The sequence below is a fragment of the Ascaphus truei genome, chromosome 8 (assembly GCF_040206685.1).
Source record: "Ascaphus truei isolate aAscTru1 chromosome 8, aAscTru1.hap1, whole genome shotgun sequence".
NCBI lineage: Eukaryota > Metazoa > Chordata > Amphibia > Anura > Ascaphidae > Ascaphus > Ascaphus truei.
In genome coordinates, this window is record NC_134490.1 from 43796272 (window position 1) to 43807746 (window position 11475).

Consider the following 11475-nt stretch of genomic DNA (forward strand, 5'->3'; position numbering starts at 1 on the left):
GATTTCACCAAAGACTACTTCAACTAAAGTAAGGATTATTCATTTGTTTACTGACTGCTTAAAGTACCCTTATGGTTTGGTTCTGGTTTAGCCAGCCAGCCTGCTAGATACAGTAGAGGCAACTCTTATTCGAACAAAAACCAGTGGCAATTCCCCAAAATACCCAGGACACACCCAGGTACATGCTGGGTACATGCCTTAAACTTTCCTGAAACTAGCCCAGCATTTCTGCATTGATTAATGGCCTATCAGATTAACAGCGGGGGTCCCTGGCAGTCCATTCAAACTGAATGGGACTGCCAGGGATCCCTGCTGTGTTAATCCTATGGGTCGTTAGTCAATGCAGAAATGCCTTAAACGTGCCTCAAACTAGCCCAGAACATACCCAGCACATACCCAGCACATACCCAGAATGTAACCCGGCTAGTTTACGGCAAAAGCTCGAATAAACGTTGCCTCTACTGTAGGTCTGCTGTGTTATTAGTCAGTTTTTCTCCCAAAGTGGAGCAGGATTTATTTTCTTAAAGGGACAGTGTACCCGCATGTTATGTTACTGTGGAGAAATAAAGCCACTGAACGTTTTTATTTATCCTGAAACTATACGTGTGGACTGTTCCCTGACCTCGGCTACAGGCCGTCCTACCACAGGCGGCAATAGGAACAAACTGTTATTGTAAATGGAAGCAAGACTCATATATAATCTTAATACGGTGACCCTAAAGGGTCTTAATGAGGACCTTAATTTGGAATGTTTTCTATAATTGGCCTTTCATTTACTGTAGTTCTGCTGTTCCTTACTGCATGCACATGAAACGTACCGTGCGCTGCTGCTGCAGTCATTGTTTGTATTATCTTCCTGCCTTTTGTCTCAGTCTCTCTGTGTGTGACTCTGGGATATAGGGTATTGTAGGGTAGTAGTATGTACAGATATCAGACACGGTGTGACTAAATTGTTTTTAGTTTTCTTTGTGTAAATATGTGTATCCCTCGTGTGTTCACATATCCCTTTCCTTTTGTGTTAGTATGGATGGTTTCTATGTTACACTGTTATGTTTGATGAGCCTTCTCCCATAGGATTGATCCAGTTTATTTATGTGCGGTAAGGGGTATTTGGGCTACATTACCAGTTGTTATTTACACTGGCGACACACTTTATTCGAGCTCGGCTAGGCTAATACCCGGGTGTATTGAGGTTTGTGACTTTTTTCTGCCCGAGTGCATTGAGGTATTTTCCGGCAGGGATTGAAGCATTTTATTCCCGTTGGTGCTTTGTTGCTACCTGTATAGACAGCCTATGGCTGTCCTTCACTCTTTCTGCATGCCCCATTGACTTTAGCTTGGGAATGGGCAGGTACGCCATCTAGTGGTCATTCTGGCAGGCAGACAGGCTGCAAGACTGACCTAACTATAGGGTAGATACATAGTAGCAGTGAATGAAGGCAGATCAGTGAGGTCATTACCTTCACAGACACCCCCTCCAAGATGGCGACGGCTCATTACACACACCTGGCAGGTGATTTTTGCAGGGATTTTGATTGTAGGTAATGCGAGTCAGATGTGTTTGTCACGTGTGGTGAGGGTATATATATGCTTGTCTGTCAGTTTGTCATTGCACCCCCTTGAGAAAGGTCCTATTCCAGGACCAAAACGTCGGATTGGGTGATTTATCTTTTCTATTCAGATGCCCAATACAGATTTTCATGATTACTGAACCGAGTGCAGTCTTTCTTTACCGGACGAGAGAATAGTAATGTTGTATTTCTATTATTTGAGACTAGCACCTGTCTATATGAACCAGTACAATGAGTGCAAGCACTGATGTTTTATATATATTGTGATGCCGACACCACATTGCAATCTCTTTTGTCCCAAATGAGGCAGGAAACACTGTATTTCTCTATACTTGGGGTTTATTTACAGGGATAAAAAATATGAATAGGCCCACCGTCCCTTTGAGAAAAACCAAATAATAAAATCAAATCCTATTTCCTTTAGGAAAGCTAACTACACATTTCAGCAGCAACCCTTACTAACCCGGCTGCCAGCTAAGCTAGTTGTCAGTCCCAAAACATGTACATTGCATACAAGGTCTCTGCAGATAATAACAAAGCGCTTGCCTTATCTTTAGTCCTTTAAGGTCCTCTGCAACCAGACGTCACTGCTTCAGCACAGCTCTCTCAGCAGTGTCTCTCAGACTTCTTTTACCAGCCTCCATTAGCTGGGGAGCTCCTGTATCTCATCCCTTCTCTGGGATAAACTGTCTCTCTGTGCCTTGCAGCTTCCAGCCTTTGAAAGCACTTCCTGACTATTCAGAACAGGTTGATTAGCTTCATTAGTTATCACCTGAATAGCCTTTCCAAGGAGGATTAAATTAACTCTTTGTGGTGAAAAAGTCCAATAGCTTCCCCAAGGCCGTGTGAGTAGTATTTGATTCACATCTATTATTATACACCAGACCCTAATCACACCTACAGATCACCACTTGTGAAGATCAGTTCGGATATAAAGATACCTTCCCCTAGGATTGTACTCACACTTGCCCGTGTGAGTGCTGGCAGTATTTACTGCCTTTATATATATTTATATTTGTTTAGAGTTAAAAGTTTTGGATTATTTAAATACTGGCTGTATCCCCCTCTAAACAACTGTCTTTCAATCTGTTCACTCCGAGGGAGACATCCTCACTGCAAGCCGAAGACTGTTGAAGAAATCCAGGAAGAAAACCAAGCCCTGAAAAGAAGGAAATCAACAAAGGGAACACAAAGAAAAGCAAACCTTGCTGTGAGAGCATTTACACAAGGCAGTGTAAGTGATTTTATATATCTTTTCAAGCACACCCACAAATATCTAATAAGATACCATATATACCCCAAAGTCTTCAACCTGTGCTCCCCCTCTTTTTCTCTATATACCTGTCTTGTACCGGCCTGAGTCTAGGATTGAAGCTCCGCCTTTGTTGTGTCCCCTTTTTCAAATGTTCCTGAGCATCCTGCCGTCTATCAGCTATCTCTGCCTTCTTCCTCTTGTGCTCAGAGTCTCCCTTACCCTGTAGATTATCCTTGACCTCAGTTAGCTCATGGCGTTCACTCACCAGTGCTTGTTTTGCCTTTTCTTGTGAAGACAGCAACTCCGCTTTAGCGGTGATGGCTTTTGGACCTTTTTCCATCAGCGTACTTTTAGGGTTGGTTTTCACATCATTTATCTTCAGAACTTCAATTTGGGTGGGGGTCTTACTAACCAAGTGCACACCATGATGCCTCTCTGACAGTCGGCAGACTTGTAGGCTTTGGCCTTTCTTCCTTGTCCCCTTAACTTACTCCGTTGGGAGTGTTGCTGGACAACCTGTGAGGTCTTTCTCATCTTACGAACATGGCCACTCTTCAGTCCCATTCTCGACTGTCTCTTCACAGCGGCTGCCTTCCTGTCAAGGAATCCACTTTGGGTCCCATGGGTATTGCAGTACAACTGGCTTCTTACTGTGCTACTACGTCGCACCTTGGTCTTCCCATTCCGTGCCTTGTGGAAAATAGACTGTAGCACTGCAACGGTATTGCAGTCACGCTTCCTGGTGCGACTCACTTGCTTTATCTCTACCGCCCTCTTTTCCATGGACCGCTTCTGTGACCCAAGTGTCTGTCTTAGGGTGGTAACCTCTTTCTCCAGCTGAGAAACCTCCTGATGGGCAGCATTATAGTCCAACATAGCGTCCTGCTCAATCTTCAGATCCTTGAGTATCTCGTCCAGGTCACGCTTTTGTTTCTCCGCCATCTTGCGGCCAGCACGCTCAGACTCCAAGTCCTTCCTCAGGTCGGAAGCTGTCCTTCTGCATTTCTTTTTTCACTCAGTGCAGCTGCCAGTTCATCTTCTTTGGCGTTGAGTCGCGACTCCACATCTCCTAGCAGCTTCAGCGCAAGGCTTAAATCTGTTTCTTTTCCTCTATTTCTGACCTGCAACTGCCTGTGCTCCTCCCAGACCTTGTCCAGCTCCAGGTGCAGTCGGTCCCTCTCATTGGCCGTGTGGTCCAGCAGCCTGTGGGTATCAGCCATCTCGGTTTCATAGCGCAATGTCAGGCAAGCCACCTGACGGACGGTCACCTCCTCCCTCTCGGCGAGTTGTATTTTGCGCTCAGCAATCTGCGTCTGCAGAACTTCAGTTTGATCCTGCAAGTCCCCTCTCAGGGCCCTCACCTCTTCATGGTGCTTGCTCTGGGCTTGCATCAGCACCTCCTTCATCTTTTGGAGCTCTGCAGTTTTTGTTGCCAGTATCGCCGCTGCTTCTGTTTTCCCGGCTTCTTTCTCCTTGGCATACTGACTCATGGAGATGGAGCTGCCTCTCTGCTCCTCCAGTTCTTGCTCCAGTCTCTGGACCTTCTCACGCTCCCTCTCATACAGAATCACCTGGCTTTCAAGCTCCGCCCCCAGGGATGCTCTTGTGGCGTACAGCGTGGCCCTCAGCTCCTCATGCTCGTCTGTGGAGACATACTGGATACTCAGCCGTTCCTGTAGCACTCGCTGCTTCTCCTTGGCTGCTTGCAGACTTGCATGTTGCTCTTGCAGCTGGCTCTGCCATAGGTGCGCTGCTTGATTGTGCTGCTCCAGGGAGACATGTTGCATCCTCTCTGCATTCTGCAATGCTTCCTGCACCTCTAGCTTTTCCTCGATCAATTGCTTCTCCACTTTCCCTGCTTGGTGAAGCTTCTTAGCATCTTTACGGATCTGGTCAGTCAAGTCTGAATTTTTCTGTCCCAGGCTTGTATTTGCTCTTTTTACCTTTTCTAAACGAATAAGGATCTCTTCCTCAGAATCCTTCAATTCAGAGACCTCATGGTGTGAGAGTTCCAGCTCTGTTTTGAGCGCGCGAGCCTCTTGGTGAGAAATTTCTAAGTCTGTGATGAAGTTCTGCACATCTTTCTGGGACATCTCATAGCATAGTCTCCAGTCAGGACTTGTTCTCTCTGGTTCGCTCGGCTCTCTGCACACGGTGGTAGCGGCAGCCTCTGTCATCTCTAGGCGTGTCGTCGTTCCCGTGACTATTGCGCCAAACACTCTGGGCTGTAACTTCTGCTTTAAGGTAGCAATACTGGGCACACATTCTCTCTCATCATCACCGTCATCATCATCATCGTCATCGTCATCCTGCCTGAAGGGACAGTCTTTGGTATGGTTCAGCTTTTCACACCATTAACATCTCTGGTGCGGCTCCTTTTGTGGGATCACGCCAGGATACCCATTCCTGAAAGGACATTGTTTTGTGTGGCCAGGCATATTACACATAAAACACATTGTTTCCTCCATTTTCTACCTTCAGGTGTATTCTTCACCTTGATCTACTGGAGGCACTATTTCATTTACACACAGCACTTGCTAGCTGCAAATTCACTCGCTTCAGCAAAAAGCATCAACGTTACATACAGCACTGCAATCCTTTTCATACCCGACCGGCAGACTTTACACTTTCTTCAGAAAAAAAAATGTTTTTTTTTTTTTTCTCTGCTTGAGTTCAGCACCTTAACAAATCTTCTGACCTCTGGGTGCTATTGCATCAACACTTCACACATCTTCTGTGCATGCTGTAAGCACAGCTAATCACTCATAGTGGGACAGGCTTTGTTTGCTTTTTACTTAGTTGGTTGGCCATTTTAAATCCCCGCATTTATGTTCAAACCCACAGTTTCCGCTGCTTGGTGCCTTAGAGACTGCCCGCATTCTCCACCATATTGTGATGCCGACACCACATTGCAGTCTCTTTTGTCCCAAATGAGGCAGGAAACACTGTATTCTCTATACTTGGGGTTTATTTACAGGGATAAATAATATGAATAGGCCCACCGTCCCTTTGAGAAAAACCAAATAATAAAATCAAATCCTATTTCCTTTAGGAAAGCTAACTACACATTTCAGCAGTAACCCTTACTAACCCGGCTGCCAGCTAAGCCAGTTGTCAGCCCCAAAACATGTACATTGCATACAAAGTCTCTGCAGATAATAACAAAGCGCTTGCCTTATCTTTAGTCCTTTAAGGTCCTCTGCAACCAGACGTCACTGCTTCAGCACAGCTCTCTCAGCAGTGTCTCTCAGACTTCTTTAATCAGCCTCCATTAGCTGGGGAGCTCCTCTGTCTCATCCCTTCTCTGGGATAAACTGTCTCTCTGTGCCTTGCAGCTTCCAGCCTTTGAAAGCACTTCCTGACTATTCAGAACAGGTTGATTAGCTTCATTAGTTATCACCTGAATAGCCTTTCCAAGGAGGATTAAATTAACTCTTTGTGGTGAAAAAGTCCAATAGCTTCCCCATTCAGCCCATAGAGGACAGCGATGGCACCACAATATATATTATTTATATATATTCAAAAACGAAAAGACGGTACCATTCTGTGGCGAACTAAATGCTTTTATTTGTGCAAGCTTTCAAGAAACACTGATCTCTTCTTCCGGCGATGTTACAATGAATAAAGCAGACAAGGGGTTTACTTAAAAACAGTGTCTCTTGGAATGTTATCTGTGCTTATCCCTCCCCTGTGTGTAGATGCGATTTATGACTTGAGGTGTTAAATAGTGCCTGAATGTTAGTGATTAAGAGAGAGAGAGAGTGTGTGTGTGTGTGTGTGTGTGTGTGTGTGTGTGTGTGTGTGTGTGTGTGTGTGTGTGTGTGTGTGTGTGTGTGTGTGTGTGTGTGTGTGTGTGTGTGTGTGTGTGTGTGTGTGAATATAAATGAATGAAGAGCCCACGGTGTATACAGCACTATGCAAAAGGTGTGTGTGGAGTGGGAGTGTATATCAATGGTGTGGGTAGGTGTGGAAATGTGAGTGTTGCATTACTAAAAGTGTGTGCAGATACTATGTAATCCCTATTGGTGTATAGGGATGGAATTACATAGAGTATGTGTATGTGTATAAAAAAAAAAGGAGGCCAGAGTGCTGGATCGGCTCCTTTTTGGGTCAAAGCCGTGATCAGCGCAACCACAGAGGAGAAGGTCTGGATAAATCTCCGATAATAGTTTGTGAACCCCAGAAACCTTTGTACAGTATGGCTTTGAAAGACAGGGGTCAAGGCCAGTCTACCACCGCTTTGACTTTGCAGGGTCCATAGCGAGTCCCGTATCGGAAATGATGTATCCCACAAAGGAAGTCGTGGTCTGGTGGAATTGGCATTTTTCCAGCTTGGCGAAAAGATGATTCTCTCGCAATCTTTGAAGAACCTGCTTCATGTGTCCCTGATGCCCATGACAGTTTTGGAAAAGATCAAGATGTCATCTAAGTAAACAATTACATGTTGGTCGAGAAGATCCCTGAAGATCTCATTCACGAAGTCCTGAAACACTGCGGGTGCATTGCAGAGGCCGAAGGGCATTACCAGGTACTCGAAGTGACCATCCCGAGTGTTAAAGGCCATCTTCCACTCGTCCCTTGATGAATTCTCACCAAGTTGTACGCTCTTCGCAGATCCAACTTGGTAAAGATGGTGGCGCCCTGTAGTCTATCGAATAACTCTGAAATTAGCGGCAGTGGGTAGCGATTCTTAATCATTATCTTGTTGAGTCCGCGGTAGTCGATGCAGGGCCTGGTTGAGCCATCTTTTTCATATACATGTGGATGGTTTTGCCATCTGTGGGTTAGATTTATGAACCTGTTTAGATAGCCTCCATTTATAATGCCACATGAATTATCAAATATGATTCAGAGTCTATCTTCGTTCGGTATTAGATAATTAATACTAATAATTAGTAGATCATAATTAACAGTAACTAATATGTATTTATAAAACTCACAAATAGGTTATTTGTTTATGATCATTTGGCTAGAAATCTCAATATATACAATTAGATTTAAAACGTGATTCCATTGGCAGGGCCTTCTTGCTGTTATTTTTATTATGATCTATAATAGCCATTCCTTTTCCGAATGCTTTATGGTCACTGCTGTTTTTATTATTGACTCGTGATTGAGTCCTCCATCCAGAGGGAGCCACTGCAGACTGTGGACCAAGCATTGACTGCCGGGTTCACTTCTGGTTTACCATAGACACCGCGCCATCGTTATGTCACTTCCAGTTTCAGGGGAAAAGCTTTAAATAGTACTAATCTGACAAATGACAAGACACTCTTTGACAAAGCGGACACCATCTTTTTTCACAATACTGTACTTGAGTTTCGGAAGGACGTGGAACCCCCTCCCTGGACTCTGGCAGCTGTACTTAAGTATAAACCTGGACATTGTTTGCATTTTAAATATTCGGGACACTATTGGATTCTGGACACTATCACAATTTGTGGGACATTGTTTACATTTTTTATTTTTCATTTTTGAAAAGTCTCATATCTTATTCTTCACTTAGACACTTATTATATCACTATCACTTCTTATTAGTAGAATTAGTGTTAGATTTAGCGCTGCATCACATACATATATATGTAAAACTTTGGGCATCCCAATGAACTGTGGAGAGAGAATTTATGTTTTCTGACACATTTTGATTGACGGATCTTTGTGTGTTAAAATGCATAGTTTTTTCTATAAGAAACAGGACCTAGCAAATATTCATTTTACATCTTTGACTTGCATAACTATCTCGGGTGGTGGAAGCGTATAGATATGATTGCAATTGAGAAAAGGGTTAATGTTAACGCATCGGAGGTACCTTGCGCAGGTTAGAGGTGAGTTGGCTAGAGTAGCCATGTGTATTAACCTTCATTGCATATCTAAGTCACGTGCCCACCTGTGTGCATTTCGTGACAGATGGTATATGGGGACGGGTTTAAGGGAGATGTTACTTATCTGAGGGACCCTTGCGGAGGTGAAAAGTGGTACCGCTTGCGAGCGCTGTATTAAATATTGACCGATATGCAACCATGTGCTCTCAGATGGGCCATATGTGAGAATGTGCAAAACTTTTTTTCCCGATGTTGCGATGCATGCAAAATGTGCTCTTTTTCCAATGCGGAAAAAGTCTGAGACTATAAATAGGGCGCACATTCCATGTGCTTCTGCATTTGTGAAGCAGCTCGGGGGGGGGGGGAGAGGAAGTGCACACAGTGTAGATAGCTATATGTTAAATAATCAATGATACTCAGTGAATGATAATAAAACCATATCAGTATTATTGGAAAAATAGGGCACTGGTGTGGTGGTGGTCATCGTGCAACCAGAGTGAGACCCTAGAGAAAAAATTAGTAGCTCCTACGAAAATAGCAGCAGTTGTACTTAACCAACACAAACAGCCTCCTAGCAGAAAGAAAAACACCCAGAAAGCCAGGACAAACTCACCACCACCAGGGTGTGTAAGTTTGTCAAGAAAAATCTAGATGTTGTTGTCAAGACTAGGCGTGGTGTACGCCATTCATGCGAAGCACCCATGCTCTTAATACTAATGTGAGAGAAGAGGAGGAGTATTTGTCTGAATGAGGACAGACCTCAACGTGTGTGTGCAAAGGCACCAGAGAACTATAGATGTAGCCAACATCATTGTAATTGCTGGCGATCCACAGTAGGAAATATACAATGCACTAGTGGGAGAAGCGGCCATTTATTTGAATCAGCCACATGTGAGGAAGTGGTCACACCATGCTATTTCAGCTACACGAGCGCACAAGCGGTTGCAATAATGGTGGTTACAGCTATACCTATGAGGGAATGGGCCAAGTCTGATACATTCTCCTATGCATCAGCAAAATGTGCAACTGCAGGGGCAGGAACTTGAAGGAGGAAGATGGATGCAAAGTTTTTTTTATTTCAAGAATATAAGGCATGGAGGGAGAAGGGATGGCTGAGGTATGGATTAAGGAACAAATGGAGAAAGTGGATCATGATGAGTGGTGTTGAGCATATTGTAGGTAGTGTGTGTACTGCACAAACTGCACATGCAGAGATGGGAAGAGACTGAGTTTAATTGCTATGTGATCCTTGGTGAAACAACAACTTTTGGTGGTAGCATGAGTGAAGGAGGTAATGATGATGATCATAATGATACTACTCAATCATTCTGTAAACAGCAGGCAGCCATGGCATTGGACACCACCACCACTACAATAGGACATTTAAAAAACAAAAGGGACTCTGATGAGTCAATATATTATATATTGGAATTAAAAACAAAAATATACAAACAAGCCCACCAACAACACGACCCACATTGTTGTTATGTTTATAAAATCGTCCATTAAAAATGCAATTCTGAGGTATTAAATGCCACTCTCACTTCTTGCCTGCACACTGATTTTGGTGAGGGTAAAACAGGGAGAGGGAGACAGACAAAGGGCGATAGAGGGAGAGAGACACACACACACAGAAACACACAGGCAGTAAGTTTATTTTTTATTTTTTTGGTTAATATATTATATTCTCTTAAAATTAATTTTTTATTTGGAGTGGTGTCAGCAAGGGAAGGAGAGACTGTACCCATGCACCTCCTGTGAGACTGAGGAAGTCAACTTTTTAAGGCTCAGTTGGCAGTGCAAGTAGAACAGCCTCAGCAGTGGTTGATTTTGCGGTGAAGTTTCCTTCTGGCACAAAGCAGATAGTAGTGTGGATTTGGGGTCTTCTCTTGACTGTTTGATACTCCGTTATCGTCACCTTTGTACCCAGCTATTTCCTCGTCATTGACTTCCCCGGATGCTCTCTGTATCCTGACAGAGACTGTTGAGGCTTCCAGCACAGAGGAACAAACGTTTCACCAGATGTGCGAGGAGCAGATACAACTACAGGTGTTGTGTGCGCATGCAGGTCAGGCTGGTGTTGGGGTTGCAAGAGAAGGACCCAGTTCCAGCCTGTTGTGAGTCACCACAATCCCCATTACAGATTGTGAATCTGTGTCCCGAATCTGGTTTCAGCTGCACCACCTGAGTTGGCAATGCACAGCACTGCTACGGCTGCTTCTGCTGCTCTTTCTTGAGTACTGGAAGCTTCTTCACGTGGGGGTTCAGAAGATGGAACCACATACAGGAGGAGTGGGTAGGGTAGCAGGGAGCCCTTCAAGCAGTTAGGAGGTTGCGACTGCTGTAAGCCCATATTGTCCAGGGATTGCCTCAGTGGAACTTGGAGAAGATAAGGGTGACATTGGTGGTGATGATGGTGGCTCTTCTGATGAGCTTAGCAAGGAGCATCATGGGGAAGGTGAGGCAGAGGAACGTGGACGTGCCTTATCGACATCACTGTGTGAGTTCCTAGGCTTGACCTCCTGTCATTCGAGACTCCTTCCCTAGCTCGCTGCATCATAGGGCTGCCGTATCCTACCCAGAAGAGCCACCAGTTGCCCAGCCATGGTTTGGTGACCACTTCTGATGAGGTACACTGTGTGCTATGTCATGCAGCGAGCAAGGGGCCAGAGTGGAGTAAGCCTGGGGACGAGTGGTCTCCTGCAACATTTGGGAACAAGCACCATGACGTTAGGAAGACTGCGCCCGTGACCCTCTGGGTCACATCTCTCCAGATGTGAGGATCCATTTCCGAGCCACCACCACAACCCCTCGCCGAAGGAGTAGT